Genomic DNA, 24231 nt, shown 5'->3' on the forward strand with positions numbered 1-24231 from the left:
GGGACCTCCAAAGAGAAGAAGGAAGGAGAGAGTACTTATTTATGTAAAGTACCTCACAGATTACAATACATTTTTCCATTGATCTTGTTTGACCCAGAAAACAATTTATGAAGTAGTTGAAGCTGATATTATTATCATTCCTATTTTACAGTTAATGAAAATGATGCTCTGAAAGATCATGTCCTATGGAGGCCACATAGCTAACGAGAGATGAGCTAGGACAAATACAAAACCAGGTATTCTGATTTCAAATCCATACTCTTTTCACCAAAGCACAACAGCATCCCCAATTAAATGCACATAGATTTGGGAGCTGTGACTATTCCCCTGTGAATCCATTCCCATCTACAAAAAAAAAAGGTTTTTTTACACATCTATTGAAGCCTATGGCTGAGAACACTACTACTCACCTATATGCATGTTTCTCCTTTTATTTCAGAAGAGGAGACATATTAGAAATTTTCCAAAGTGTCTTTAACTTTTAGTGTTCTCTTATATTTGACCAAGAAAAATCTTAATAAGTAACTGGTTCAGGAAAGGTCGAAGACTGTTTTCACACACACACATTTTGCTTTGTGTCAAGTCATTCCTAAACTGGGTGAATTCAGGCTTTGAAAAAATAAAATTTATATAATGGGGGAGTGATCTTTTTGAAGAACACAAATTGCAAATTAAAACTAGGTATAAAAGTAAGTATTTATTGAGAATTACAACAAAATAAAAACATTAAAAGCTGAGAAATACCATAGTGTCACAAAATCCAGAAAAGAGAACATAATATTTTTCATTAATTAACTGCCTAACATAATATTTATTCATACACTTTTGGCTACATATTCTTTCATCACCCCTTCCTAGGACAATGATTTTATATTTTTTAAGAGAGAGAACAGAAAGAAAAATCTTTCTTTCAGATAGTTGGTCAAAATTTGTTTTTATTATTGCTGGTAATACCATATGTATATTTAGGATTATTGTCAACTTTGGGAAGATCTCTATGAAGTCTATATATTCTTCTAAGCCTACAGCATATATATATGCTGTAGGCTTAGAAGAATAATCCACAGACTAGCTTTCAACTCTATATATCTCAAACCTTGTTTCTCTTCTACAGTCCACGTGCTTCCAGTACTGGGGACCATCAGACATATTAATATTAAGACAGAACCTTTGCCTGAATCTGTATCAAGATATGAGGTAAGCTGGCACATTGGACAACAGAAATATTCCTGGAAGACATGTATACTGGGATAATTAGGCAGGACATGGAAGGGATGGAAAACCATGTAAATATATCCAACTAAACCCATACTTACTGTATCTCCAGTTATACTTTTGCTAAGTCAGATTTTGAAAATATATAAAAGGTATGGCTTCCCCTATACTAGCAGACATGAGAAGTGTCACGTGAGAAGTGAGAAAGTTAGAGAGGAAAAAGCTAGTTTAATTGATCATAATCAAAATATCTAGAAATTCTCCCTAGGGGCGAATGTTTTAATAAAACTCGGGCTGATGTCCAAAGATGGCATGATCCATGGTTTTTTGGGATTAAACGTCCCACTCCCAAATAGCAAATGTCATTCCGGAAATCCAAATTAGCTTCTCTTACTGAAGTGGGTCCAGTCATGTCCCAGATTATCTCTCTCTCATTGCAACACAAACAGTCTCCCAGTTACACTGAATTCTGTGACCCCTCGCGGGAGGTAAGACCATGCACCAAGGTGCCTAAGATAAAGAGAGATACTGCCTATTGGCACAGAAAGGTTTTGAAGCAGTCACACTAGCTAAAATTTTGAAGTTTGTAATTACTCAAGTGAATTAAAATGGAAAGTAGATTGAGATCATCCAGATGGGTTAGCAGTTAGGTGTAATTAACCTGGAAAAGCTCCTTAGAGGAGAGGTGTAAGCTGGAGTATTATAGGATAGTAGTGGTTTAGTCCCATGAGTGCATGGATTTTGTCTGCTGTGTTCACTGTCAGCTCCAGTACCTACAATACTGCTTAGCACACTCTAAGTGCTCAACTGGACTTGGATGGATACATGGATGGATGGAAAGAGATGGAGATGGGAACAAAAGAGGGGTATGGAGAGGGAAAAGGGGAAAGGGGGAAGAACAAAGGGAAAAGGTAGGGATGGGAAGGGGAAGGAAAAAATAGGGGAGGGGAGGAAAAAGGAGGGGAGGGAGGCAGGGGGAAGGCCTTTGCCTTAGGTAAATCACAAATCAGTATGTCTCAGTTTCCTGTCCTATAAAATAAGAATAAAAATGGAAAATAAAAATTAAAATATCCTCCCTCATAAAGTTGTGAGGATTAAATGAGTGAATACACTTAAATAACTTACAAGAGGGCCTGGTACTCAGTCAACCTTAGTTACAACAATGAATATTTGATCTTCACTTAGTTCCTTCAAGCACTTAGTCAAGCATCCAACAAAAGAGATATTGTAACTGACTGGCACAGAGAAAAAGGAGCTAAATTAGAAGAATAATTAATGGGAAATCTGTCAGAAGGCCTGAAATCTCTATTCTAAAAATTCTCAATTTCATATGAGCGTCCAGAAGATCTGGCATCAAGTTTCCAGGCAAGAATGAAAAGAAGAGCATGCCATGTGGTATAGCAGGGCCCCATTTCAGTCCCCAGTTGGGTAAATGCAATCAATAACATCCTGTCAGTAACTTTTTGTGGTCTCATGTAAATATAGGGTACCTGAATAAAGATAAAAACTGTCATTTCCTCTCTCAAGTTGTAGCATGATGATTTATCTATTCCTTTGAAAGAACCAAACCAAACAATTGCTTAAACTTTCCTGGTTATATATGTCCATTGTGAAATATGCAGGGAGAAAATGGTGCAAGATGGTATGATATTTTTAGGACATTTGCAGAGAGGAACACTAGAAAGAATAAGGAACAATTAACTCAATCCAATGGGCAAGTCATTATAATTACTCCTGAGACAGCCTATGAGGGAAAAAGTGTCATGGGCTGTTTAATCAACCCTGAACTGCGGGGGTGACTAGTTATAATTTAGGTGTTTTCCAATTAGCTAATACAAAACAGTAATAAATGGCCAGCTGCACTTTTTTAAGTAGGCTCCACCCTGAGATCAAGACCTGAGATCAAGAGCCAGCCATTCTACCGACTGAGCCACCCAGGTGCCCCAGCCAGCTGCATTCTTAACAGATGCTTCCACACGCTTAAAAAGAGTTATTGTAGACTTCCTTTCAAACTTTAAACTTGACTTGGGATGCTCATGAAGAATTTTATTTTTCAAAATTATTACTTATTGAATTTAAAAGAAACTTAGGCTCACAAAAGCAATACGAAACATCACTGAGGTGGGACATGAGTACTGTTTTAACATATAGGCAAGCCTTTGTGAATCACGAATCCTTTACATGGAGACAAGGTTGAGGTCCAGGCATAAAAGACCAATTCACGGGCAGCCTGGGTGGCTCAGTGGTTTAGCGCCTGCCTTCAGCCCAGGGTGTGATTCTGGAGACCTGGGATCCAGTCCCACGTCGGGCTCCCTGCATGGAGCCTGCTTCTCTCTCTGCCCGTCTCTGCCTCTGTGTGTGTGTGTGTCTCCCATGAATAAATAAGTAAAATCTTAAAAAAAAAAAAAAAGACCAATTCACAACTAGTCTCCACCATTTCCAATCTGCTCTCACTCTGATGGGTGGGAGTGTCATATTCAACACTGTCTACATTGAAAGCTACATAAGACGTGTGGCAGAGAACTCAGTGTTTCAGACGACCTCATGAATAAACAGGAAAACATTCTAGGCAGGCAACTTACCAAGTGGCAATGGTTCTCCAACATGAGCTCAGCCCAAAGGCTCCTCTTACCTCACACAGCAAGGTGAAAACAAAGGTTGACACCATCTAGCCCAGACCTGCAGACTTAAATCCTCCAGACACTCACATAATCTTACTGTGATCAAGTATAAGGGTGGGATTCATAATGTTTTTCCTATGCCTCAGCCTAATTTTTGAAAAATCTCATTTGTGTAAACAACACTAGGGATTATTTTCAAAGGCATCTTTCTGAAGTCATTGGATATTATCTTAGAATAATCTTTACTTGTTTATCATATGGGTCAATATTCATGAAAGATTAAAGTAAAATTATATCCAACCAAACCCCAAGAACTAATGAGAAAGATGTATAGAGAAAAGAACTTGACCCTGAAAATCAGACAAATCAAGAGTAAGCTCTCAATTTATGAGAAATAGAACCTGGAATAAGTTACTTGTCATGGAGGAGACTAGGTTTCCTCAACTATAAATGGAATTAGGAAGCCTCACCGTATAAGAAAGCCATGAGAAACAGTACATGTGCCAAAGAGATAGTAGGGGATCAGGAAATACTCCATTATTGTTATGGTCAACACATTATTTTTATGGTCAACATGAAGATTTGGTGGTAATTCAACAAAGACAGGGCATTCGCAGATCTGAGTTCCACCCCTAAAGGCCCCAAACCTAGCAATATGCTACTAGATAAGTCAATCAGGTCCAACTGCCTTATCCTTAAATGAAAATAATAATTGCAATCCTTGTAGAGTATATAATTTTAATGGTGAAAAATACAAATGTATAAATCTCTAAAAATTAAAAGCACTGTATAAAGTATGATCCAAATAAGTGCTGGGACTGCTGCAGTGGCCACATAGCCCATGTGTTTGTTTTTGCTGCTCATTCTGTCCTATTTCCAGCTGGGTACCTCCGAGTTCCATCCATCCTAGTCTGCCAGTGTGGCAGCAGCAGCAACGTCACACCCACCTTTGCCCCTACTCGGTTGAAATAGAGGACAATTATCCAAACTGAACTTTGGCAGTTCTAGATAGGCTGTGGTAGGTGCTTCTGAGTAAAAGTCTGGAGCAATTTCCCCTCTTGGAAATCCTTTTCCGCTGAGCAGGCCTTTGAGCTTGCTTGTGCCATTTTGACTGTCTCTGACCCTGTTTGGGTGTGTCTTGTCTTCCTAACTATGGAGTACTCTTCCTGAGGCCAGGATCTGTATTTTAATTATCTTTGAACCTTCCATATCACTTCCTATTTTCTCTTCATGTGCTGTTAATTCTAATCTCAGATAAATCCTTTTTTAAAATGACTTATTACCTGAGTTTAGCAAAATGATTGTCCAGCAAAATAATGGATGGAAGACCTTGAGTTTCTTCATCTTATCAACAGGATATAACAGTATTTCATGATGATGGTAATAATAGTAGTTATAATAACTAGCATGTACTGGACATTTACAATACCTGAGACATTATACTAAATGCCTTACAAATATGACTTCATCTCATCCTCCCTGTAACCTTATGAGAAGTAGCTTTCATCACATCTCATTTACAGAGATGGAAGCCAAGGCACAGAAGAATAAAGTAGCTTGCCTGAGTCTGTGTACTGGAACAGGATTCTGATTCAAGGCCACACCACCTTAACATTTATAACAGTCCTGGTTTTTGCTCCCAAACCAAACATTCAAAATTTACTTTGAAATATCAAAGGTCTATATACAAGACTATTGCTAACTGTGAGAACTTGGTTTGTGGATTTATAACACGTTTAAATAATCTCTCTCATTTTATGACTGAAGACCACTTACAATTTGCATTGTCATTTAAACTAATGAAACCAGCCTAATTCATAAATATTCAGTCTCTCCAATTTGTACCAAGGAAGCTTCCTGTTGGCAGGGCTCATTTATCCATTAATTACAACAGAGACACTGCTTACATCTCAAAAGACTTTTAGGAGACCCCAAAAATCTTTTAATTTCCTTTAAAATAAGAGGAAAGGGAACGTTTAGGTCAGAAGAAATATAATACGTAACATTAATATGCTATCTTTATACCTATGCAGGCATGAAACTTAATTATTTACTTATTTATCTAATTTTTATGGAGGAGGGGACCACAATGGCAAACACACCTTTCGGTTCCCCGAAAGCCCTACTATAGTCCTGCTTGTGGGCTCTGCAGGCTTTATCAGCATTCTCTGTATTAATGATGCAGTTTCTCATTGCATCTCTCTCATTGCTCCCATGGTCACACCACTGTAGCTTGTGACTTCTGGCTCTGTGGATGTCAAGTGTGGTGAGAGTCTGGCTTGTAGAAAACATGATAGCTACTCCTTAGCATAAATAGCACACCCTGGGAGCCTGGTGTGACTTGTTAGAAGGTGGTTTCCTTCTCCCTTTCAGCGTGATGAGGAAATGCGGCCACCGGGGTGTCTATATCACCCATCAGGGAGGGTTTTCTGGCCACAAAGTGTCTAGCCACGAGAAAACAGTGTACACCAAAGGGTATTACAGAGAGGAAACAGAAAATGTCAGGAAAACCCATCTTAACTGCTCAATGGAAGCACTCAAATCTGGGGTTCTAAGAAATATACTTGCCACAACCAGTGACAACAATGACAGTTCTAGGTCACCTGGGGGCCAAGGCCCTATAGAAGGGAAGACTTTCCCCAACTTGAGGCTGTTCTGAGCCCTTTCATCCTCCTCCCCATGCCCATAATTTTAAACCCCCTTTTTTTTTAATTCATGAGAGACACAGAGAGAGAGAGGCAGAGACATAGGCAGAGGGAGAAGCAGGAGCCCTGCGGGGAGCCAGCGGGACTCAATCCCAGGATCCCAGGATCACAACCTGAGCCAGAAGCAGACGCTCCACCACTGAGCCACCCAGGTGCCCCTTTTAAGCTCTTACTTAGAAAGTTCGGATTCCAAATGTCAGCCCGAAATCCTTGCAAAGCTAGGGCAAGCCTGGGGTTAAGACAGGACCCTAATGACAGGACGAGTGCTTATTTGACCCCAGTGGGGCTGGGGACCCACTGAGACTGGTGGATTTTCACTTTTGTTACACTTGAACTGTAATGACCTTTATCCTGAAGTCTGGCTTGTGAGTAATGAATATGAAGTCCTCTCCTTTCAGCCTCTCAGTTTAAAGAAAGAGGAAGGAAATGGTCCATTGTTTTTCTAACCTTGCAGTTTCCTAGTGTGAGATGGAAAACTGGATGGTAAGTGAAAGCAGCAGGCGTCTCTATAGAAGGACATCCGGTGAGGCCCGACCTGCTCCTGAGGGGCACATGTAGACTGTGGAGTAATGGCGCACCGGGGTAAAAACAAACTGAAACAAGTTTCCTTAGCGAATACATCTCAATACTCATGACAACCAACTCTTTACTCGGAAACCTAGCCTACATTCTGTCCATTCTGTATCTTAAACCCAGGGAAAGAAAACCTCCTTGGGTTTCCAACAAAGTGGGGAAATCCATCAGAGTAGCAATTTTCTTTAGCTCTAAAATTTTGTTGTACCCAGAAGGGCTAAAAGGGGTGACCAAAAGAATTGTGGGGGTTTTTTATATTGTTCTGTTCATCCACTAATTTGTTCAAAAATAGCTCTCAAGTTTGTTCAGCACAATTTGACCTTCATAATTATGCGGGTGATTATGAGGCCCCATTAGAGTTTTCAAAGTGCTTTGTACATAAGGGGCCTTTAAACATTCTACTATAATAAAAACAAGCTCATAAAAATCCCACACGTTTCACATAGGCCTTCGATAACCCATCACAGGATAATGACCTTGAATTACTAACAGTATGTACTACATTCAAACCAGTAGCTTGGAGGTAAAAGTTTTTGTATCTTATTATCTCTGGTTAGAATCACTCAGATCCTTAGAAGAAACACGCACACACATGCACACACACACGTACTTGCTTTGCCCTTAGATGAACAAATTCTATGAGTCATCAAAAATAACCCTGTCTGCTCTGGCTACCACCTTCTCCCAAGTAGGTCTGTCAGAATAGACAGTCTGGATCAGAACCCACATGACAGTGGTGTTTGGACCCCAGTCCTACCTATCTGGGGGATCCTTGGTCCCTTCCTCTGAGTCTTGTTCTGCAAAACCAGAGCATTAGTCTAGAATCAGTGGAATTCTGCACATGTCTTTAGGGCTTTTTGGTTGAGGAGAGCTGCTGAGCAGGAAGGTGCTGCCCACCTCCTCTCAATCAGAGCAGAGCCCTTTTTGTTTTGTAGGTGGTGTCCTGAATTATCTTTCAGTTGGAGAAAAAAAAAAAGGTTGAAAACTATCATAGTAAATGATCTCTAAGGTACCTTTTATTCTGAACACATGGAGAATCTGTGACTGTCGGCAGTTTACCTTGGGTGAACTACCCCTTCAGTTGAGCAATTGTTGGGTTTGGGGGGATTTTTTTAACTCATTATTATCTATTAATGAATTAATAGAGATTATTTTATCATATTCTATCCTGAAGACACAGGATACAGGGCAAGTAAGTCTCAATACGGACATCTGAAGAGAAAAGTGGGGGATAGATCAGAGGAAACTGAGTGCACAGTAAGGCTTTGCTTGTGGACAGCAGCCTCAGTGTGGCAGCAAAGTATAGCAGTGGACACATTTGGGCCCCCAGAAAGGACACTGGGCACTAGCCAGGGCCACAAGCCCAAGTTGACCAATGGCTTTCACATAATGCCATCTCACTCCGTCTTTACAGGGGAATAATAATATCTCCATTTTCCGGCTGCAGTCAGAACTCCAGCACAAGGGAAGGACGGGTGTGCCAAATAGGAGGGGGAAAGAAGGCCAAGTTGTCTGGTTCTCTTTTCCATCTTTTGTCATTCCCATGCTAAGCTCTGCAGGCAGCCAGTTACCTAACACATATTGCTCCCCCACTGCAGGCTGGTGCTGAAAAACAGAGGAATGAGTCAGTGTCATTACCTTCCAGAAGTTTACGGCTGGTAAGACTTAGACATAAATGTGGTAGTATTAGTGCTAATCACCCAGCATTTCTGTTCTCTAGCCAAACATATGGCACAGCTGTACTTTTCTGCTTCCTTACAGTGGGGTATGTCCATGCTTTTGCTAGTGACATTTTGAGCTGAAATGATGCATGCCCCTTCCAGGTGGGAGCTTTAGGACCCTGGGCTCAATCCACTATCCTGTTTCTCTGAGCCATGATAATTGGCAACATGTCCCATGGTGGCAGCTCCATTAGCCCAGGGCCCCAAGGAGGCCAATTTGGAGCTGAGACCTAGACAAACTGAAATGGGCATGTCTCATAAGGAAGAAATAAATCTCGTTTAGGCCATTGAGAGTTTTCAGAGTTCTTGTCACCTCAGCATTACCTGGCCTAACCTGATGAGTAAATATCCACCATGGCAGAAGTATCAGGAAGCTAGAGGTTTACATTAGTCATCACCCAAATTGTTTAACCTATATCAACAATTATTTTAAAGAGAGTTGGTAGTTTTCCCTTCATTATAAAACCTAGCAAAATACATTTCACTCGCCTACTATATGGTAGCCAGCAGGCTTCTATTATTTAATTAAATACTACAGATGCTAATAAATTCTATTGATGTAATTTATTTTTCATTAAAAGTTCTTTCAAAGTCCCTACACTGTAGGCTAATAAACATGGATAGAAACTTTATATTTATTTGTACACCAATTCCTTAAATACCATAGCAAACTCTGAGGGGAAAGTAGGCATATGGGTGGAAGAGGAGGACCTCATAAAGCAGAAAAGTGTAGAAAACACTTCCAGTTCTTCCTTTGCAAAGCTACTGCCAGTTTTTGTAACTTGTTTCACCAATGGCTATACAGTATTTTCAACCAATTCTCAATTTCAGCCTTACCTTTCTATGATATTCAAAATACTACTGCATTACTCATTATAAATGACAATTCTCTGTTCTGACTTTTGTCTCTTCCATCAAGAAGTTCTCTATATACTAATTCCCCTCTAAATTCATGAGCTGTCATTCAAAGTCAACAATAAGTCACCAGTTGTAGACTATGGTCCAGGCTCTTTGCTGTGTGTGAATCTCCTCACTGACCCTCACGATAACCCTGTGAAGTAGGCACTCTTGTTACAGATTTTATAGATGAGAAAAACTGAGGCTTTTTTTTCAAGGGCAAGTAGCTTACTCAAGCCCCATAACCAGTAAGTCGTGGCACCAGGCAGTTTGCCTTCAGAACCCACATACTTTACCCCTACACTTCCCAGGCCTCCTGGTTTTCTCACAACTGAGGAATGCTCCCCTCATAGTGGCTCTAGCATCTGTGGCCTCAGCCCCCCTTTCACACCACTATGTGGTTTAGGAGCAGCGATGGGGCCAGTAGCACCGGGCCCTGTGGGGCACAGACAGATGGCCAGCCAGAGCCCAGAAGCCACACACCCCTGAGAACAGACTGTACGGCTGGAGGCAGCCAGCCAGAGCCCATTGTCCTGGGGCCCTTCTGAAAGGTCTTAAAATAGCATTTGATGATGTGGAAACACACAGGTATCTTGTGTAATCTCTGGAACCCTGTGGATACCACAGAAAATGCAGAGTGTTGGAAAGTGGGGGCCTGGGCCCTGATCTGTCATTAACTAGCTCTATGACTTTAACTAATAATAATAAAAAACAGCACCTCAACAAGGTGTCAGGTGGTGTACTCAGCACTTCATGTACATTCTTTCATTTCACTTTCTCTTCCCCCAAAACTACAAAAAGTAGGCATTATCATCCTGTATTTCAGAGATGACAAGTGCCAAGTAGGGCCTTGTCCAAGACTACAGACATAGAAAGCAGCAAAGCCAGGATTTATTCCAGCCATTTCCTTTTTCTGGGCCCCACTTTATCCATCTATATAAGAAGGCTGGGTTTGATGAACTCAAAACTCCATTTCAGCTCTAATATCCTAGCTCTTTCACTCTGCTGCAAAGTTCTGTTTACATAGGCACAAACTATCTCCAGAGAGTGAAATATGCAATCTATACCACCTTAAATTTGCAGGGCACCATTTGTACCTCTGTCCCTTCTGCCCATCTTTATAAGAAGTGGCCAAAATGGACCAAACTCTAACCAACACAGCTCCTCATTTTCTGCAGCTCCAAAATATTGTTAGAGAGTAGTTAGCAAATCTATGGGATTAATCCCAAAGATAGAGGTGATAATGAAAAAAAAAACTTATGTTTAAACATATCCCCTTTTCTTGTAATATAATGATGCAACCCTTTCCCCATCCTTGTGGGTGGGTTTATAATGTGGGGAAGTGGTTTGGAATTAAGACTAGCTTTATATTCTTTTCATAGTGCTGACTGAGGTTAATACTGCACCTGGGATCAGTCCATTGGTCCAAGTTCTGTACATACTTGTGATTTTAAATCAACTTTAAATAAAAAAACTAACAACATTCCCCAAATAATGAACTTTCTCTAGGGCCTCAGTGTTTCCTTGGTTCTAAGCACCTAGTCTCAGATATCCTCAAACTTTTAGAGTACAGCAGAATTAACTGGTGAACTTGCTCTAAATGTCAAGAACTGAGCCCTTTAATGAGAATGATTCTGGAAGCTGGGGTAGAGACCCAGAATCTACATTTTAAGCTCCACTCTCCATTGCTCATCCCCTGCCCCAAGTAAGTTTGATGCCCAAGGTTTGTGCACCACACTTTGAGATATATAGCTGGTTCTTGCATCAGATTTATTTACCTTCATTTTCCTCAAGACAGGTACGGACTGTCCTTGCCACTTTGGCCAGACACAAACCAATTAGATCAATTTAGTTGACCAATTCAATAGTGGTTGGTTGGTTGGTTGGTTTGGCAAGGGTTTATTGTTTGTTTTTGTCAATTCAGATTTTTAATTGTGGCACACAGTTGATCCCAATAAACATTCACTTATGTCAAACAAAATCACTATTTACCTTTTTTTCAAAGTTTTTTCAAAACTTTGACAAGTTTTTCACTGAAATAACACACTCTGCTACTTGTTTGGGGCCATGAGTCATGGCTTTCATGCCACTTCACATTGTTACTCAATAGTATTTCACCTGAAAAAGTTCAATTTGAAAGCACCACCCTAGGGTGACCATGTAATTTATCATCCAAAACAGGAGACTTGACACTAAAAGGAAATGCTATTAATAATTTCCCTGGGAAAATGAGCATAAAGCAAGACTATCTGGGAGAAGTGGGAGATATGCACCCCCCCCACTTTCATCAGTTAGAAAGAAAATCACCAGGAGGTCACCTACTTGCCCAAGACTCCAAAGTGGCTCATCTCCTCTGTTAAGGTCCACAGTGCTAGATCAGTCACTGCCTTGTGTTGCTTTTATCTTTCCATAGGACTTACAGTTGTCTAGCCACCAAAATGCTGATCACTGCTGCAAACGCAGAGGCCATGTCTTTCCTCATCTCCCTCCCATCTCCTGTCCCAGTTGTTCATCAAGGGTGCCATCTGATGGAGAGGTAAGCTAGACAGCAGAATTCATTTTTCCTATGATACTGCAGAGGCTCCCACCCAGCCTAGGGAAGCTTCATATGCTAGGGGAAATCCTTTGAACTACAGAGCCACAAAAAAATAGGTTTCTTTCTAGTTGTATGACCTTGGGGAAATCAGTTAACCTCTCTGAGCCTTAGTTCTCTGGATAATAGAGTTGCTAATGTTAATTTTGCAATGTCATTAGGAAGATCAAATGAGATAATATATGTAAATCACCTACAAGGGCCTTCTAAACAATGATCATTCCCTCCCTCCCTTCTTTACAATACCGATCTTGCCAAAACAGACAGATGAACTGCAAAAGGTCATTAGTGCTTACTGTTCTTTATTTTTTTTCTTACTGTTCTAGTTACAACCACAGCATAACAAATTACCCCAAACCCAGCTTCATAAAATAACCATTTTATTATTCTCACTGATTCTGTGTACCAGAAACTTGGAAAGGGCAGAGTAGGAATGCTTTTATTCTGCTCTATGACATCTGGAACCTCAGCAAGAAGGAACTAAAGGCTTTGTGTGATTCAACTCCCAGAACCTAGAATCGTCTGGAGGCATTTTTCACTCACATTTCTGGTGGCTGATGCTGGCTGTCAACCAGAAGGCCTACAAGTGACCTGGGCTTCCTCACAGCATGGAGACCTTTTGACTTCCTACATTGGGGTTTAGGGCTCCCAAGGCAAAGATCTCAAGAAACTAGGAGGAAGTTGTTTATGTTTTATGATCTAGCCTCAGAAGTCATGTGGTGTCACTTCCACCATAATGATAAACCAGCCTAAGGGGGGAAAACATAGATCCCACCATTTAACAAAGGAAAGTCAAGGTTGTATATGATAAGATTGTGTGGGATGAAAAAACTTGATTTGGTCATTTATGGAAAATACAATCTGCCACATTTACCCTATAAGTGACCACTTGATAAAGATGAATAAATTTTTAAAAAGGAAAAGATACCCACGACATACAACATCTTAGAATCCCAAAGTGTTCCATAATCATCTGAACCTCATATATAATCCAGGCTTTGGTTAACCAGGCTGAGCTCCTGCCTTTAAGACACTTAAGACACTGCCTTTAAGAAGAAATGTGTGGGAAATATCAGAAAGGGAGACAGAACGTAAAGACTGCTAACTCTGGGAAACGAACTAGGGGTGGTAGAAGGGGAGGAGGGCGGGGGGTGGGAGTGAATGGGTGACGGGCACTGGGGGTTATTCTGTGTGTTAGTAATTGAACACCAATAAAAATAAATTTAAAAAAAAAAGACACCTCAGTCTTCCCCTTTGTCCTGATCCCCACCAACTGCTCCAAAGATGAAAGGAGGACTAAGTGTTTCACCCATTTTGGAAGTAACTGGGTTCTCACCTGGGCAGAAAGTGTGGGCATCAAGAGGTGGTGAGAAGTTGAGGTTCTAATGGAGAAACAGAGATGAATTAGTAGGATTACCCCTAGCCAAATGATCTCTGTCCTGTCTCTCATGGTTTCTTCTTTTCTTACTACACTGTGCTTTGTGATGCATGTGCAACACACACACACACACACACACACACATATCCCTCAGCCACTTAAAAGCATTATGAATCTGTATGAGGAGTGATATATTTTTTCAGTCACTTTTACATTACCATTTACCTCAGAAATGTGGAGCTCCATTTCTTAATGAGAAAATTTGTCTACTTATTGATTCTTTCCTATTTGACAAGAATCTCTTCAATCCTATTCCTTCTTCAAAACCACAGTCATCTAATTTACCATGGACACTCCCATACACACATATTATATTTTAAATTACATTGATTTAGACTTCGAGTTACATTGTGTTTCTTTCTACTGGTCAAGGGGTAAATTTAAGCAACTAATCTCTTGCTAAATGCAGTCATCGAAGGGGAGAAAAGCCTCCCCTTTATAATTTTAATCTAATCTGAAGAAGAGAACTTTGATCATTTCAAGCACAAAAGCTCTCTTACAGTATTTGGTCTGGCCTTTATTCCAGAATTATGAATCTCCTTCATATCTCCTTACTTGTTCCCTCTAATCTCCATTGTATTCATGACTTCTCAAATTTTACATCTTAAATTTCAGCTAGCACTTACTTAAACTCCTACAGCAGTGTAATTAATTGCTGTTAAGCATTCGTGATTTAGGCCACAGAGGAACGCTATGAAACAGCATTCACCAGTGTGAGTCAGAACTGGGAATCTTTTCTGACCCTATTTACCTCATCAGCTAAGCTGTCTCTTTATGCATGCTCTCTGTCAAAATTCCTGAAAACAATCACTACTTTACCAAAGACAACAGCACTATTTTAATATACTGAATGCCATCAACAAAAACTGCCAGTAGATTATCTATTCTACTTTGTTGAATAGTCAAGATAGCCCAGTCTACTAATTTACCATGCACAGGTGGACTTCAACCTGCTTCCACCTTAAGCTTTTAAGAGATATCAAAGTGAGGTAGGCATACCTCATACCTTTTAGGGTATTTAAGCCCTTGGTTTTACGTGATATAATTCATGTCTCATTTACTCGTTTATTCACTATAACTATAAATATTTCTTGAGTACTTACTCTACCCAATCAAGGACACTATAATCCAATAGTTCTCAATATTTAGATTTTACAGACCAGAAAAATTCCCAAACTGTTTGGTGGACTAACAGATGCTGACAAATTTCTATGTTGTGGAGAAAGGCCACAGCATGAAGACCAGTGGGTCTCCCAATGAGAGCCTGGAAATGAACTGGCTGATGGTACAGAAGTAGCAGGCTAAAGGTAATTGTAAATAAATGGACAAATCCATAAGATGACAAAAGTACAAGAAGTAAAGAACATTCTCTATTTTTTCCTTTTTAATATTTTATTTAAATTCAATTAGTTAACATATATATATATGTCATTAGTTTCAGATGTAAGTTCAATTAATCATTATTTGCATATAACATCCAATGCTCATTATATCACATGCCCTCCTTAATGCCTATCACCCAGTTTCCCCATCCCCACCTCCCCTCCAGCAACCCTCATTTCATTTGCTATAGTTAAAAGTCTCTTATGGTTTGTTTCCCTCTCTGATTTTATTTCCCTCCCTTCCCCTATATTACTCTGGTTTCTTAAATTCCACATATGAGTGAAACCATATGATAGTTACCTTTCTCTGATTGACTTATTTTGCTTAGCATAATACACTCCAGTTCCATCCACATCCTTGTAAAAGATTTCATCCTTTTGCTGTCTTAGTAATATTCCACTGTACATATACCACCTCTTCTTTATTCATTCTTCTGTTGATGGACATCTGGGCTCTTTCCATAGTTTGGCTATTGCGGACATTGCTGCTATAAATACTGAGGTGCAGGTGCTCCTTTGGATTACAATGTTTGTATTCTTTGGATAAATACCTAGTAAGAACATTCTCTAATTTCAAAGTTAATGTGTTAAGAAGCTTTGAATATGTAATTCACCCATACCCTTAGCCAAGTTACTAAAGCTTTCATGAGAAATTACACCAGGGTTGTACTAACTAGGCAGTCTTTGCCCAGCTCTCTCTTTCCCACCAGAATCCCAGAGTCAGGCTCACACTGCCCTATTTGAGGGCTTAAGCTTAACTGCCAGGATCTGAAGCCAAGTATCTCATGGATGGGAAAATTTTGCTAAGCAATCCTGAGCCCATTCAGCTCTGACCCTAGTTTTGGTTATTGGGCTTTCTTTGTGGCCTGGTCTGCACCTTCTAAACCAGTCCCAAGTAATTTCATCTCATATAATTCCAGATGCCTTCTCTTGGCTCCTTTCTTGGCAATCCAAGAGTCTCTAGATGGGTATTATACTGTTAAATTTCAGTCCTCATGCTTAGGCTTTGACACCTACAGCTAGTCATACCCAGCACCGGCTCCCACCTCAGTGAAACATGTTTTGTTGTTTGCTCCCCTTCCTATAGCTGGGAAAGTCCATTGGGCGCTCTCTCTCTCTCTCTCTCTCTGAATTTCCTGCAGCTGGCAACCCCAGAACTTGTGTGCCACAGTTTGCCTGCATATATGTGTGTGTACTTTCTTGAAGAGCTCATAGCACTCACTTCTCAATTCTTAAGAGTTCCGTTAGTCTGAAAAGACAAAAAACCAAAACAAAACCACTGCTGTAGAGCCATTTCCTGACTGAGAAATGGGAATTGTATATTCCAGGCTAGTGTTTATTCTTATTTTATAACAAAACCAGGCATGAATGAGGGGAATGTATTTACCAAGGATTCTCAGTGTCTGAAGAAACCCGGATTTGAGTCTACTTTCCCTACTTATTTTCTAGTTCACCTGTGGCCTATGCTCCATTGCATCAAACTACTTTTACATTCCATTCTGCTGATCATGATATCCACTGACATCCCTGTTTTTAACCAAGACTGATACAAAAAAAAATAATAATAAAAATAAAAATAAAGACAATACAGTGCTTGGCACATCATAAGCAATGAACAAAAACGTCAGCCATTAATCTTCTCAATCACATAGGGCCTCTTAGTTTGGAAAGTGAAAATTCATGTTTTTGTGGCAGTTCTTCCTGGAAAATGTTATCAATTTAATTTCAGGCCAGTCACTTTTTCCAAGGAAAGGTAAACTCCAGATGTGTCCTTAGTTTCCACAAGCATAAGAGAAGCATAGGCCAATGGGAAGATGCAAACTGGCTTCACAGATGACATGACCCCCATGCCACGAGTGTGAAGATGTCAGGTGATGGCAGCCAAATGCTATCTGGATAAATCTGTGAGGCTGGTGTGTCAAGTCTGTGGGAGGCATTCCCTTCACCCTCAAAGTCTTCCTTCATATTTTCCCATTGTCTCCCTCTATCATCCTGATGACTATTTGCTAAAGCATTTGCTGGTAAACGAGGAGCTGACAAAGGTGAGGTATGAGAATTCCTTAGCACTCTCAAAGGAACCTCAAAGTTGTGCTGAGGTTTTCCCAGATCTTCAAGTTGATCTAACAGCCTGCATCGCTTATGGAGGAACAGACCACTGGAATAGTGTCCAGGATGCTGTTATCTCATGCCTGGAACATGATCCCCAGAGCATCTCAACTTCACCTCTGGATACTGACTCCACCAGGTGGGTTTCCCCTAGGTAGTGCCACCAGGATGGTGCTGGCTTCCCACTGGATGAGCCTTGGCATGCTACTTCAGAAAGATCAAAGGCCTTAGACCTTAGATCTTATACCTTCTGCAAAGATCTCTGACCATAGTCATTCAAAATGTATGCATCTTGATGTGGTAGTTCAATAGAAGGAGCTCTTTCACAATTTGATTTTTTTTCTAATTTTTACTTAATTTATTTTTCTTTATTTATATATATTCTACCAAGATATCTCTTCCACTCCTACCTTGAATTAAGTCTGGCAATTAAGTCTTTAAAGAGACAGTAAAATTGACAGGGTACAGAGCTGGTCCAAATAGTTCCTATCATATGTGAAACCTCAATCTCAACTTGGAAATCTCAAAAAAATTATTGGGCAAGTTACCAGCACGGGAATTCTAATCATGAAGCAATTCCTACTGATTTCTGGAAATTTTTTAATCCCATGATGCAGTAACAAATCTAACTTTTAAGGCTTTTTTTGTATTTGATAATCATGATATTTAATCTTTTGCCATCATTCAAAATGGAAACTGTCCTTATTTCAAAACAATAAAGTGACTCTAATGTAAATAGCAGGGCCTTTTGGAAAACAGAGACTCACCTCTCAATGCAAAGAACAAATATTTGCATTACCTATTTATATTAAAATATGCAGAAATTTCTCAAGCATTCAGCCAACTTATAAATTTTTATAACTTCTTTGAATTGTTAACATTTTTTTTAACACACTGCATTATTTCAGCTTTGTGAAGGGCTCAATAACAATCTTTCTGGTCAGGAAAAAGGAAAGGACATTAGAATAAAGAATGCAGAATAAATAAAAACAAAACAGTACAGCCCGTACATCCACTCATACAAAGACAACTTTCATGGTGAGCTATAGCAATTATAATAACACAATGTCCTTCATGTTGATTTCAGCAGTGAAAAGAATTTCTCTAGTTATTAAAGACTTTCCTGGCCAAGTTTCAGAAAAAAAAATCTGATTCTATCCCAATCTGACTTCTGTGCAATGCAAGTCATGCACATTTTAAACACTGATATATAATGCTGCCATTCTTCTATGAACTGTTAACAGCTGTAGAAACTATTATAGCCAGCTTCAAAACATGTCTGTGTAGTCAGTGCTCTCCAGACACTTAGCAATCCCAAAGCTATTCCTGGGCTCACTCAGATTGCAGTGCGAACACAAAGTTTTGATTTATGTTGGTAATGAAACAACAAACTTCTGATCTTTCCTCTAAATGGCCATTCAGATTACATGAACAGCATGTGCTTCAGGGGAAAGTGGAGGGCAGAATTTACAGAAACAAAAAGGAAGCAAGAAAATAAATGGAAGGGCCACCCACAGTTACCTTAAGGAAAACCCACAGTCTTCAGTATAAAGCACTGTATTGGAGCTACATCTCCCAACCACAAAAAGCACTTGTGCTTATTAGAGGAATAAATAGCAGCCGAGGCTTTGGATGAGAAGGTGCCCCAGTGAGAGCCATGTGCCATAATCAGGGACAAGTGCAAAGCTGGTGATGGGCATTAATACACACAAGGTGTCACCCTGGCTATGAGCAAAGATTCAGAGACCATGAGATTCTCATTTCAACTGAAAAGTTCCACTTCACTGAATCATGACCAAAATCCCCTGAAATGACAAACTCATGCAAGGGAATTTTTTAGCTGTAGCAATCCAACCACCCCCAAAGGCACCATGTCCATTGGAAATCTTCCCTAAGCTATGAAGTTCCCTTATTCCACATTTGCCAACTGTAACTCAAATACATGAGAGTGCTTCCCTAAAATGCTTTGTTTCAATCTAACCATCAAAGGATGGTTACAGACCCAATCCTACATCTAAGTTGTTCATAAAGAAGAGAAATAGAAATTTTGATATGTAACCAAAATTCAAAAATGTCCACTTCCTATGACTAGTGATGTAATCTGAAATAGTCTCCACAGGATATTCCATGGTTGCTGTTTTCCTACTTAGAGATGAAAAAGGTGGTAAGTTTGTATCTTCTAAAGATAAGTCATTTGCTTACTCCCCTCCCTGCTGGCTGAGATAAAGAAGGGAAGTCACAGTATTCATTCACTTCCCTGTCACTGAGAACCCCCTCTACACTGAATATAGTAATCAACAACAGAAGAATAAGAGACCCAGACACTGCTCTGAAGGAACTGGGAAAGAAAACATGAAATGGTATAGAAAAGAAGTAGAAAGTAGAGTAGATCCTAAAGTGTTAAGGGTATGTAAGAATGAAGTGACCTGAGCGTGAAGAGTTGAAGGGCTGTATAGCTGTGGGCAAGTTATTCAGATGCCAGAGTCCAAGTAAAATTAAAATGGAAGAGAGCTGGGGGGAGAGAGGTGATAGGATAGAAACCACAGAAGATATCATTCATTGCTTTTGTAACAGTATGCATTAAGTTGCAAGTAATAGGATACCCAACTCCAGTCACTTAAACAATGAGAAGTTATTTCACATAACCAGAAATTTGAAAGTACGCAGTTCCAGGCTTGGTCTTGTGACTCAGGATATTTTTTTAAATCTTTTTGTTGTACCATTTGCTAATGTGCAGTTTTTTCCCCGTGATCATTATCACATGTTGTCAAGAGAGCTACTATAGCACCTGACATCACATTTACATTCATGGCAGGAAGAAGAGAGGACTGAAGGCCCCAGTAAGCTCTCTTCTAACACTTGTCCCATTTATCAAGGAAACAAAAGCTTTCCCAGAAGTCTCATTCTCAGAGGATTTCTACTTGCTGGCCAGAACTACATCATATGGCTCCTACTCCATTGAGGAAAACTAGAACTGTGTGCATCTAGTTGTAAGATTACTGTGACCAGCCTGGAGAATCATGATGCAAACCCTACAGTCAGTATGATGCTGCCAGAAGAGATGAAGTTTCATTAGCAAGGATCAAAAAGTAAAGAGGGTGAAAATGGCAGCTGAGTGGTCAATGAATAGTGTCTTCGGTGTTCCCTTGTTTCTATTTTGATGAAAACCTGAAGATTTTCTTCTTGCTGTTACACAGAAGCAGAAGTATGACTTCCATTTTTCATGCAAAGTTCTTCTAACTTGGTTCCAATATGGTATGGCATGAAAAGAATCGCCCTTTCACTTTGATGTCCTAGACTCATTTTATTACGTGAGATAAGAGGTATGCTGTTCAAAGAGAAAGCACTTGTGACAGACACTATTGGTTGCCCACCCTACAACAGTTTGCCCCAGTTCCCCTTTGTTAATTAAGCCCTGATCTTGCTCACCCTCTATATGATCATATACTCAACAAAATACCCCTTTAAATGACCAGAAGTGAGTCTTAATCTAATCCAATCATAATAACTTGACTTCCTAAATCAGTAATTGGTTTGGGTTTTTTTGTTTGTTTTTCATTTTTAAGTAGGTTCCACACCCAGCACAGAGCCCAACTGTGGGGCTTGAACTCATGAACCTGAGATCAAGACCTGAGCTGAGATTGGGAGTCAAACGCTTAACCAACTGAGCCCCCAGGCATCCCAATAATTGGTTTAAGAATAAGGATGCAAAATAATTCTGACCAATGATTCATGAAGGGAAGTCTGCTAAGGACTCTGCAGAAGTTTTCTTCCTTCATAAGACACAAATTGGGAAACTATCTTTTTCTTCATTTCAAAGAAAACAGATGAGGATATGATGCCTGCAGCATGAGTACCCATCCTGCAACCATGAGGGTATAAACCTAGGAAAAGGCCTACATGTTGAAAATAGCAAAAGAGAAACTGGGGTCTTGATTCACCATTGTTGAAACCACTGAATTAACCAATCCCAAAACTGCCCTACCTCTAGGCTTTTTATTCTGTGAGATAATAAATCCCTCCTTATTTAAGAGACTTACAGTTTGTTTTCTGGGAGCCCAAAGCATTCTCACTGACAAGGTACTATCCCCATTAGCATATGTTCCAGGTTCTAAATTTACATTCATAAGCTTATTTAACCACCAGCAGCATCAAGCTCTTATCAATTCCCAGTTATCTGTAGGACACTGTGCAGCTCTTTGATAAGCTCAGCTGATTTATCGTCATACTCCGTGCTGCCACATCAGTCTGAGCAGAACCAGATATTCTGAAATCCACGTGATCAGAAAATCCAGCCTCCTTCGTGGTGAATGAAGGCTTTGAGGCTCTTCAGGTTCACCACTTAAAGATTCTCTATTTCCCCTCAGTCACCCACAACCGCCTACAATTGTAAGAGGGGCCACAATATGCTGCTCCTAAAGTCACAGGCAAAGGAGCATCAAAAGCCTCAAGGAGAAGAACTATGAAAGTTGTAAAATAGTTTGACAGAAATAAAGAGATTTGTCTATAAGAAAGTGACTACAATTTGAGGCTTTTATTCCTATAAACTAAGATATAATATGTCTTGTGCACAAATTTTATGGAGAAATGAGAAAGCTGTGAACATACAAAAATATATCCAGATACAGACAGGTATTATAAATTAAAAAACAGTATTTGGTTCTATTAAATGGTTTATCATAAATTGTCTTTTTATAGAAATGATTTTAAATGTGATTAAACAACTAAAATATCAACTGACCCACACATATTTTTTTTTCCAGTAACAAAGTTGTGGTGCATAGCTCTATGCTTATTATATTAGAAAATCTTACAAAAGACGGGCAGCCCGGGTAGCTCAGCGGTTTAGCGCTGCCTTCAGCCCAGGGCATGATCCTGGAGACCCAGGATCGAGTCTCACGTCAGGCTCCCTGCATGGAGCCTGCCGCTCCCTCTGCCTGTGGCTCTGCCTCTCTCTCTCTCTGTTTCTCTCATGAATAAATAAATAAATAAAATCTTAAAAAAAGAAAATCTTATGAAAGAAAATAATGTAGCATTCTTAATACCCCAAGATTCCCAGAGCTAAAAATCTCTCTTCTGATGGTCGGTGACCATGCCTTCTCTGAACCCCATTTCAGAGTCACTTTAACAATGCTCCCTTTCTTACTCCTTCTTGAATAAGGACAATATCCTAAAAGGGCTCTGAATAAATATTTCCTACCTTGGTAAGGGGAAAAAGTACATGGCAATTTTTTGTCCCGGGGCACCTGGATGGCTCAGTGGTTGAGCATCTGCCTTCAGCTCATGTTGTGATCTCAGGGTCCTGGGATCAAGTCCCACATCGGGCTGCCTGCAGGAAGCCTGCTTCTCCCTCTGCCTATGTGTCTGCTTTCCTCTGTGTATCCCTCATGAATTAAAAAAAAAAAAATTAAATGCCTTCAGGGCCTTAGCAAGACTTAACATCAGAAGGACTTAGGACAACACTCCCAACTAGCTGGAGCAAACCACTTTATTTATATCTATATAACATAGTTTTCCATGCACTTCTAAAACTGATGATTTGGAGCAAGATGGCGGAAGAGTAGGATCCCCAAATCACCTGTCTCCACCAAACTACCTAGAAAACCTTCAAATTATCCTGAAAATCTATGAATTCGGCCTGAGATTTAAAGAGAGACCAGCTGGAATGCAACAGTGAGAAGAGTTCGCGCATCTATCAAGGTAGGAAGACGGGGAAAAAGAAATAAAGGAACAAAGGCCTCCAAGGGGGAGGGGCCCCGCGAGGAGCCGGGCTGAGGCCGGGGCGAGTGTCCCCAGGACAGGAGAGCCCCGTCCCGGAGACGCAGGAGCTGCACCGACCTTCCCGGGGGAAAGGGGCTCGTGGGGAGTTGGAGCAGGACCCAGGAGGGCGAGGATGCCCTCGGGCTCCCGGGGACAGTAACAGCAACTGCGCACCCAGGAGAGTGCGCCGAGCTCCCTAAGGGCTGCAGCGCGCACGGCGGGACCCGGCGGAACCCGGAGCAGCTGAAGGGGCTCGGGCGGCGGCTCCGCGGAGGGGGCTGCGCGGCCCGGGAGCGCGAATCCAACAGCGCAGGCTCCGGAGCACAGGGCGCCGGGACACAGCCCAGGATCCCGCCTCCCCCGGGACAGGCAGAGGCCGGGAGGGCCCAGGACAGCGAGGACGCTCCTGCCCCAGCTGAGCACATCAGCGGCCCCGCCCGGGAGCCTCCAGGCCCTGCAGACGGAGTTCCTGCCGGAGCTGAATCCAGGTTTCCAGAGCTGCCCCGCCACTGGGGCTGTTCCTCCTGCGGCCTCACGGGGTAAACAACCCCCACTGAGCCCTGCACCAGGCAGGGGCACAGCAGCTCCCCCAACTGCTAACACCTGAGAATCAGCACAGCAGGCCCCTCCCCCAGAACACCAGCTAGACGGACAACTTCCAGGAGAAGCCAAGGGACTTAAAGTACACAGAATCAGAAGATACTCCCCGGTGGTTCTTTTTTTGTTTGTTTGTTTTTGTTTTTGTTTTTGTTTTGCTTTTTGATTTGTTTCCTTCCCCCACCCCCTTTTTTTCTCCTTTCTTTTTCTTTCTCTTTTTCTTCTTTTTTTTTTTTCGTTTTTTTTTTCTTTTTCTTCCCTTTTTTTTCTCTTTCTCTTTTCTTTCCTTCTTTCTCTCCTCTCTTTTTCTCTTTTTCCCAATACAACTTGCTTTTGGCCACTCTGCACTGAGCAAAATGACTAGAAGGAAAACATCACCTCAAAAGAAAGAATCAGAAACAGTCCTCTCTCCCACAGAGTTACAAAATCTGGATTACAATTCAATGTCAGAAAGCCAATTCAGAAGCACTATCATACAGCTACTGGTGGCTCTAGAAAAAAGTATAAAGGACTCAAGAGACTTCATGACTGCAGAATTTAGAGCTAATCAGGCAGAAATTAAAAATCAATTGAATGAGATGCAATCCAAACTAGAAGTCCTAACGACGAGGGTTAACGAGGTG

General features: G+C 40.7%; 1 long non-coding RNA gene across 1 annotated transcript in view; it reads left to right on the forward strand.

Annotated features, from left to right (window-relative positions):
* LOC144311809 (uncharacterized) overlaps positions 1-13454 on the forward strand; it is a 120595-nt gene extending 107141 nt beyond the window's left edge. The window contains exons 2-4 of the long non-coding RNA XR_013377322.1: positions 1115-1197; positions 12146-12268; positions 12735-13454. This is a non-coding gene — a long non-coding RNA (uncharacterized LOC144311809). The remainder of the gene's footprint in view (positions 1-1114; positions 1198-12145; positions 12269-12734) is intronic.
* Positions 13455-24231: the final 10777 nt, after the last annotated feature.

The sequence above is a fragment of the Canis aureus genome, chromosome 4 (genome assembly GCF_053574225.1).
Source record: "Canis aureus isolate CA01 chromosome 4, VMU_Caureus_v.1.0, whole genome shotgun sequence".
NCBI classification, from domain to species: Eukaryota; Metazoa; Chordata; class Mammalia; order Carnivora; family Canidae; genus Canis; species Canis aureus.